Source organism: Hydra vulgaris, chromosome 10 (genome assembly GCF_038396675.1).
Source record: "Hydra vulgaris chromosome 10, alternate assembly HydraT2T_AEP".
Classification (NCBI taxonomy): Eukaryota; Metazoa; Cnidaria; class Hydrozoa; order Anthoathecata; family Hydridae; genus Hydra; species Hydra vulgaris.
In genome coordinates, this window is record NC_088929.1 from 47,505,490 (window position 1) to 47,514,390 (window position 8,901).

An 8,901-nucleotide genomic window follows, 5' to 3' on the forward strand; every position below is an offset into this window, starting at 1 on the left:
ATTTGGTACACTGAAATTCAAGTTAAAAGATTTTAGATCAAATTACGATTTATTTAAATTAGAGGCTGTTACTATTTGCAGTAAGTGGAAAATAAAACCAATATTTAAGGTTAAGAGGCAATCCAAATATGCGAGACATTTTGATGATTTAAGTGGAAGTGATTTAAACGAATGCGCTGAAAAAAGATTTCAAATTAATATTTTTTATAGGACTATAGATATTATTAACGTGCAAATAAGTGATAGATTTACTGGAATGGAAAAACTTTCAAATCTTTTTAATTTTTTGCAACCTCAAAATTTAATAAAATTGTCTGAAGATGATCTAATTAAATCAGCTAAATTATTGCAACATAGTTACCCAGACGATTTGACAAAACATTTTCCAACCCAATTAATTAATGCAATTACTTTTATTAAAAACGACATCACAGAAGCAACTACATTAAAAGATTTAGCTGACATACTGCTCATCAAATACAGTTTTATAGAGTGCGATTTTTCAGATGTAAACACAGCAATATTGCTATTGATGACAATACCTGTGACAGTTGCAAGTGCTGAAGGATCTTTCAGCAAATTAAAGATTATCAAATCATATTTAAGAAATAGCATGTCTCAGGAGCGTCTCAAACATTGTGCAATTTTGGCAATAGAGAACGAAAAAGCACAAACATTAGAATTAGATAAAGTAATTGCGGAATTTGCGAATAAGAAGGCAAGAAAAGTTTATATTTAAAGTTGTTCAACAAATACAAAGTTTCTTAGAATATTCTTCAATATTTTTTCTATTCTTGATAGCATTCTAAGAATTACTGTCTTAAGATAGTATAGTTATTATTAAAATAAAAATTCTCCGATAGGCATAAGTGAAGTAAAGTTAGTTTTTGCTATTAAGGATGTTCTTTCTTTTTTATAATTATTTTGTGAAAAGATTCTAGATTATTTCTCAAATTCATAAAATAAATATTTTTTATATACTTAATCGTGTTATATTAACTCATTATAAAAAGCAAATATTGGATATTTCATTTGTAAATATATTTTGAAAAAATTTAAAGTGGGAGGGCCCCTTTTCGTTTTTGGCGGGGGGTGGGGCCCAAATTTATAGTTCCCAGTGAAAAATAAAACCGCGTCCCACATGGGTTCCGTGTGGGATTGATGGGATTTATGTGGGACGGATTTTCCCATGTGGTATCCGTATGGAAATTTGTCACCTTAAACCCATGTGGGTAATCCCACATGGGTTACATGTGGGAACCATATGGCATTTACACACATGGGAAATCCCACGTGGGTTTCCTGTGGGATTTGCATGGGAATTAATTTAAAAGCTGGAAACTAAAAAAAATTTTTTAAATCGACATTGCATTGCGTTACGTTTATATTGTGTGAAAATATTTTATATTAATAAAGAGAATGGCAAGCAAGTATGTAAGTACCACGAATAATTTTTATCTTTCCTTATAGAAATAAGATTGAGATTTGTGCAAATAGACGTATTATTAGGATAATATAATAGTTATTTGAATATAGATCTTGAGTAAATTATTTGCAAACAATTAACTGATGCAAGTTGAAATGTTGTCAAAAACCAATCTTGCATGCATGGGACACTGCAGTGTCCCACAAAGAAATGCAAGTCAAACCTGCATTTCTTTGCATTTCATAATAAGGTCCTTAAGACTTAAGGGACTTACGAACTACATTGAGGAACAAAAACAGGATATTTACAGAAACTTTTCAATTTTTAATCTGGAGTACCACAGTGTTATTGATAATAAAGCCTCTGGGTCCAGTTTTCAAAGTAATATGATCTAAGTAATGTTTAAATAAAATAATATGCTTTAAAATGCATATAGTTATACATATAACTCCTGATAGTTAACTATATGTATAACTAGTTATACATATAATTTGTTATAAAAACTTGTTTTTAAGGTTATGCTTGAATAAATTAGTACCAATTAATTCAAATTCAAGATTTAGTTAAGGTTCAAGTTAATTTTCTTATTTATTCATTGTTTTTGTTAATTTTATATTTATTTGTTCAAATTTATCAGTTAGTACTATATTTTACTACAGTAAGAATGTTTATCATTGTTGAACGTGATTTTATGTTGTTATTGATGTTAAATTTATTACGTTTCAATAACTCAGATTGAATCTTAAGTGAATTATTGTAAGCTTTGTAGGGTTTTGTTGTATATCAAAGGGTGTTGTAAATAAAGAAAAAATAATATATATATATATATATATATATATATATATATATATATATATATATATATATATATATATATATATATATATATATATATATACATACATAAATATATATAATATATATATATATATATAAATATATATATATATATATATATATATATACATATATACATATACATATATACATATATATATATATACATATATACATATATATATATATATATATATATATATATATATATATATATATATATATATATATATATATATATATAAATATAACATTAAAACAATAAAATTGATACAAAATTTCAATTTAAAACGAATAACATTATCATTGTGATGATAATAGCATTAGGAAACTAGTATTTATGTATTATTATTATACTATAAATTAACAGTTTTTTAATTCATTTTATAAAATGGAGACTGACAACTGATAATTAATGGAAATAAATACAAATTATAAAAATCATGTATTATTACTAAATACTATATTAATGCTAGTCTACAAAGTTAAAATCAATTTAGAGCATTGTTACTAGTTCTTTTGCGATTCGCACTTCCACTTCTGTCTCTCAAATTTATAAAATAGGTGGTCAAAGCTTGCTCAATAGGTAGGTTCTCAGCATAACAATGCTTTTTTCTTACACTTTCTAAAGAGAAATATGGCAAATTGATTACTTATTTTACTTAAATCGTAGGGTCATCTATGCATAATGATGTCAGATGATGACCCGGTTTGTTGAACAACTTCACCCTTTATCAAACTCAGTCAATTTTTTGCCATCTCCCATTGAAAATGATGTCAGTTTTTGTTATCGTATTATGATGGTATATCTGAATTGTTAATATAATATAAAAAATGCATATACCATCAATTTTTTTCTGGTTCAATTATACATTTATTCTCAACAGTACTAAAAGTAAAAAAAACAAAAAACATAAATTGTTCTTTCAGATAAGCAAGCTAATTTCTGAATTTAAATTGTTTTTCCTATGATCTTCTACAAAAAGCAACAAAAGCAAGAAGTTTTTAGACCACATTGTTGGTGTAAATACCTCTAAAACCTGCTCATAGCTAGCATAAATTGTTTTACTTTTTTTTAAAATAAAATATTTTACTTTTTTTTTTAATTCAATTTTTTAATTGACATTGTTTTGGTCTCAACATCCCCTCCCCATTGTCAATTATTGTTAAACTCACACTGCCCCTCTATCTACTGGCATCATTTATGGATGATCCCATAGTCTAAATACTATATATATATATATATATATATATATATATATATATATATATATATATATATATATATATATATATATATATATATATATATATATATATATATATATATATTATTTTTACTTTATTTACAACACCATTTGAGATACAACAAACCCTTACAAAGCTTACAATAATTCAGTTAAAATTCAATCTGAGTTATTGAAACGTAATAAATTTAACATCAATAGAAAAGTAAAGCTGTCATCATTTAAAATGTAAAGGGTGTTGTCAAAATATGTGAAAGTAAAATTAAGTTACTAATAAAATCACGTTCAACAATGATAAATATTCTTACTGTAGTAAGAATTAGTACTAGTTAACAAATTTGAACAAATAAATATAAAATAGTGAAAAAACAATGAACAAATAAATTGAACTTGAACTAAATCTTGAGTTTGAATTAATTGGTTCTAATTTGTTCAAGCATAACCTTAAAAAATAAGTTTATATAATAAATTTTATGTATAACTAGTTATACATATAGTTAACTATCAGGAGTTATATGTATAACTGCATGCATTTTAAAGCATTTTATTTAATTTATATATTACTTTAGATCATATTACTTTGAATACTGGACCCAGAGACTTTATTCCCAATTACACTGTGGTACTCTAGATTAAAAATTTAAAAGTTTCTGTAAATATCCTGTTTTTGTTCCTCAATGTACTTCGTTAGTCCCTTAAGTTTTATGAACCTTATTATATATAAAGTTAAAAGTTTTGGAGCCTAAAAAAAGTTACAGAAACTTATCTCCCCCCTATTTTAATTTTTTTTTTTTAATAAAGAAAATTTGACTTTCAAACCAGCATTTCTTTGTGGGACACTGCAGTGTCCCATGCATGCATGCTTGGTTTTTGACAACATTAGAACTTGCATCAGTCAATTGTTTGCAGATAATATACTCAAGAACTATATTCAAATATCATATGAACATGTTAGAGAATGTTCATATGATATTTGAACATCACAAATTTAATAATATTGTTGTGATATGTTATATAAATAATTCCATAATAGATTATGATATGAAAATAAGACAAGATATGAAGGCAATGATCAAAGAATAAATTTACTTATAGAAATTTAGATGTTTGTTTATTAGTTTCAGAATATTATATCATGTGTGACCGCGGCCTTCTATAATAACAGGCCTTGACATCGCGCAACAAAGTTGTTAAACTGAAGGCCAATTCCTAATACTGTGTTTACATTTTCATCTTTTAACATTAGACGAAAGTTTGTGTTCGCGCTTTTTTAATAATCTTTAAAATGTGATTGGTTTATAAATTAGATAGCCCAACATCAAGACGATAACGTTGTAAGGTTCAAGGCGTTAACTTTGTAAGGTAATAATATTGTCAAACTAACGATAAGTTTTTTTAATAATTAAAATGCCTTAAAATACCTTTAAAATGCTGTGTATCTCTTTGCAAGTCGAACTATCTCAACTACAACAAAAATATCAATTTATACAACTACAATATCAATTACAACTACAACAAAAATATCAATACTCAACTACGACAAAAATATTAATTTATAAATTCCCGAAGAATCTAGAGGAGAGAAAAAGATGTAGTGAAGCTATCTCAAGAACTGGTTTTATTGTTACAGACTATACAGCATTATGTCAACTGCATTGGCCAAATGAAGCACCTTTTGAAAGCAAATATGGGAAGCAACGACCTTTAAACCCACCATCTGTTTTTAAAATATTCCGCCTAGTTGTTTAGCCACACCAGCAAGTAAAGTTAGAAAAAATGTAACTTCAAGCGGTTTTGGAAGCATTTTACCAGATGAGTTAAATGATTTTCTAAAAGAGGATGAACTTATATTTGACGATATTCAATCTTTGTTAAGTGATAATAACGATGTTATTGTTTTCCAGCTTAATAAAAAAAGTTTACACATACAATCAAAAATGTACAAACTTGGTGTTTCATTATTTATTTTAGTAATTTTCAATGATTATTCATTTGTAGCTAACCATAATGGCACAATTTGTAATATTTCATATTTAGCTGTAAACAAATTAAAGTTAATAAAAATAAAATCAGCTTTATTTGAAGCAGTTAGATTTTTAAAAAATAAAGAAAGTTCGCTTCAATCAAATATTCTATTCGAACACCTTAATGCTATGAGAAAAGTTAATGTTGGTGAAGTTTTATATACTTCAGATATTATATGTAGAGCATATGAGTATTTTGCTATGCGACGAAGTTTATATGAATGTTTGTGTATTGACTACAAGTTGCCAAGTATAAGGACTTTAACCCTGTTGAGATATATTGATAAAACTTTTTTTTTGCTTGAATCAACTTTTGTTGGTGTTTTTTATTGTTGGTGATTTTTATTGTTACCATTTTTAGCAAAAAAAATTAAAAATACAGTTATCTTTCTAATATATAGATATATACTTTGTTATGGTTCTGCTTGTTATTGATACTATTTAATATTACATAAATATTCTTAATGAAATTTGAAATACGAAAAGCATGATTATATTTTAACAATTTTTTGGTTTTCTTTTTATATTTCCGTTTTTACTAGAGATTATTATTAGAAAACATAGACTGCCATTACACCCTACCTAATATAAAAATATATCAATATAAGTAAAAGTGAAAGTTTAATCGGCCTTCAGTTTTTACGGCATTTTGCGCGATGTCAAGGCCTGTTATTATAGAAGGCCGTGTGTGTGACGAAAAAGTAAAGATACTTTTGCATCCAGTGGCTATTGCACACAACGTCTACATCATTGAAAAAGTAGGTTTTTACATTTTTGTTTTTGTTTTTTGTTTAACTACTTATCCTTATTGATCACTTTTTTTCAGGATTCTCCTCATGGGTTCAAGCTCATTACGCATAATATGTGTTCAATTACGGATAAACGTTAGTCATTGTAAGTAATAAATTAGGAAATAATTATTTGTGAAATATTGTAGTCATTAATGACTTCAAACTGGCTAATAATTAAAATTGCTCGACAAATAAGGTTCCTTATTAAAATGGCTCTCTTTCTCTCTCTCTCTCTCTCTCTCTCTCTCTCTCTCTCTCTCTCTCTCTCTGTCTCTGTCTCTCTCTCTCTCTCTCTCTATATATATATATATTTATATTTATATTTATATATATTTGTATTTATATATTTTTTTTTTAGAAAATGTTTGAAGAAAGTTAGAAGATACTAAAAACCTTGGTATTATACAAGCCGAAGCGATTTAATTAATTCAATTGACAAAAAACGGCGTGTAAATTGCAAAAGAAAAAATAATATTTTTAATATTCGTTTTTGATGTATTGATTAATAGCATTTATTTTTAAATAAATTCATTTTGCAACACGTTTTTTAATTTTATAAAATTTCGTCATAATAGTTTAAGGTAAATCCCACATAGGTTATAGGTGGAAAACATCACATGTAAAAGATCAAAAATGCTACACGTTTTAAATACCAAATGGGATAAAGTAGCAAATACCAGATTAAGTTAAGCCTCTCTGAAAGCTTCGATGATTAATTTTAAATTACTATTTAAGTAATTTTTAAATGAAAAGAATTTTAAAAATTATCATAGAAGCATTCGAACTTTCATTTGTCTAGTATTGACTACTTTTATACCATTTGGATTAAAATATGTGGCATTTAAGATCTATAACATGTCGTATTTTCCACCTATATCCCATGTAGGATTTACCACATAAAACCCATGTGGGATTTACCATATGAAACCCACATGGGACAAAATAATAATCCCCATATGGGTTACATATGTTAAAAACCCACGCGTATCCCATATGGGATTTACCATATGGAATCCATGTGGGATTTACCATATGAAACCCACATGGGACAAAATAATAATCCCCACATGGGTTACATGTGGAAAAATCCACGCGTATCCCATGTGCGCTTTTTCACTGGGATATTATTACTTTTCAAAATATTTAATAATTAAATAAGTTATGCGTAATGAGCTTGAACCCATGAGGAGAATCCTGAAAAAAAGTGATCAATTAGGATAAGTAGTTAAACAAAAAAACAAAAACAAAAATGTAAAAACCTACTTTTTCAATGATGTAGACGTTGGGTGCAATAGCCACTGGATGCAAAAGTATCTTTACTTTTTCGTCACACACACGGCCTTCTATAATAACAGGCCTTGACATCGCGAAATGCCGTAAAAACTGAAGGCCGATTAAACTTTCACTTTTACTTATATTGATATATTTTTATATTAGGTAGGGTGTAATGGCAGTCTATGTTTTCTAATAATAATCTCTAGTAAAGACGGAAATATAAAAAGAAAACCAAAAAGTTGTTAAAAGATAATCATATTTTTCGTATTTCAAATTTCATTAAGAATATTTATGTAATATTAAATAGTATCAATAACAAGCAGAACCATAACAAAGTATATATCTATATATTAAAAAGATAACTGTATTTTTAATTTTTTTTGCTAAAAATGGTAACAATAAAAATCACCAACAATAAAAAACACCAACAAAAGTTGATTCAAGCAAAAAAAAAGTTTTATCAATATATCTTAACAGGGTAAATATTTACAAATCCAAACATATTGAAAGACATATAGGCTAATGAGAAAATAAAAAACATAACAAGTAAATAGCATAATTAATTACAAAACTAATTTTCACATAAATTATGATAGCTTTAGTATTTTGGGAGTGGTAATTAGTGAGTAATTCTTTAGCAGAATATTAGAATATACTCTGCATTGTTTTTTTGTGATTTTAAATTAATATTTAGCAGCAATGAACTAAAACTGAGTAACACAAAATATTCTGTATAAAGGGTCAGTAGCACCTTGAAAAAAAAAAGCAAAATATTGACCATTAGAAAAGAGCATCAGAAGGAATTTCAAGTCCGCCTCTGTTTAGGCTATACAGATAACTTCCATATTTATAATAATAATTGGTAGAATCATCATAAATTTTTATTTCGCTTTTTTGCACATAGCCAGCAATGTAAACTATAGCCACTAATGTAGATTTACTAACTGAGCTTTCAAGATCATGTATATTATCCAGAAGTTCTTTTTCATCAGTAGAAATATCTCTAAAACATATGTCACAAGTATGACCATCGATACCATCAACAGGAATGTCAAGTTGTAATATCAATTTAGTAAGTTGAATATTAATTTTTTCAATTACAGATTTAGCGTTTATAAAGTAAGTACCTCCAGATCCCTGTCAAAGCTTAGAAAAAGCTTTTTCAAGTGGATCTGTTGAAAACCAACCTAATAAGACATACTTTGCTCCATTACTCAACAAAGTTTCTGCAAGATCAATAAAGCCATAACATAAATGCGCTATTGCATTGCTAGTATCTAGCGTAAGCTGTTTTACACGCT

At 26.9% G+C, this 8,901-nt stretch overlaps 1 long non-coding RNA gene across 1 annotated transcript; it reads left to right on the forward strand.

Annotated features, from left to right (window-relative positions):
* Positions 1-1,176: 1,176 nt before the first annotated feature.
* LOC136086009 (uncharacterized) lies at positions 1,177-6,808 on the forward strand. The gene is made up of 3 exons (XR_010641308.1): positions 1,177-1,434; positions 6,361-6,428; positions 6,684-6,808. It is a non-coding gene; the product is annotated as an uncharacterized LOC136086009 (long non-coding RNA).
* The last annotated feature ends 2,093 nt before the right edge of the window (positions 6,809-8,901 follow it).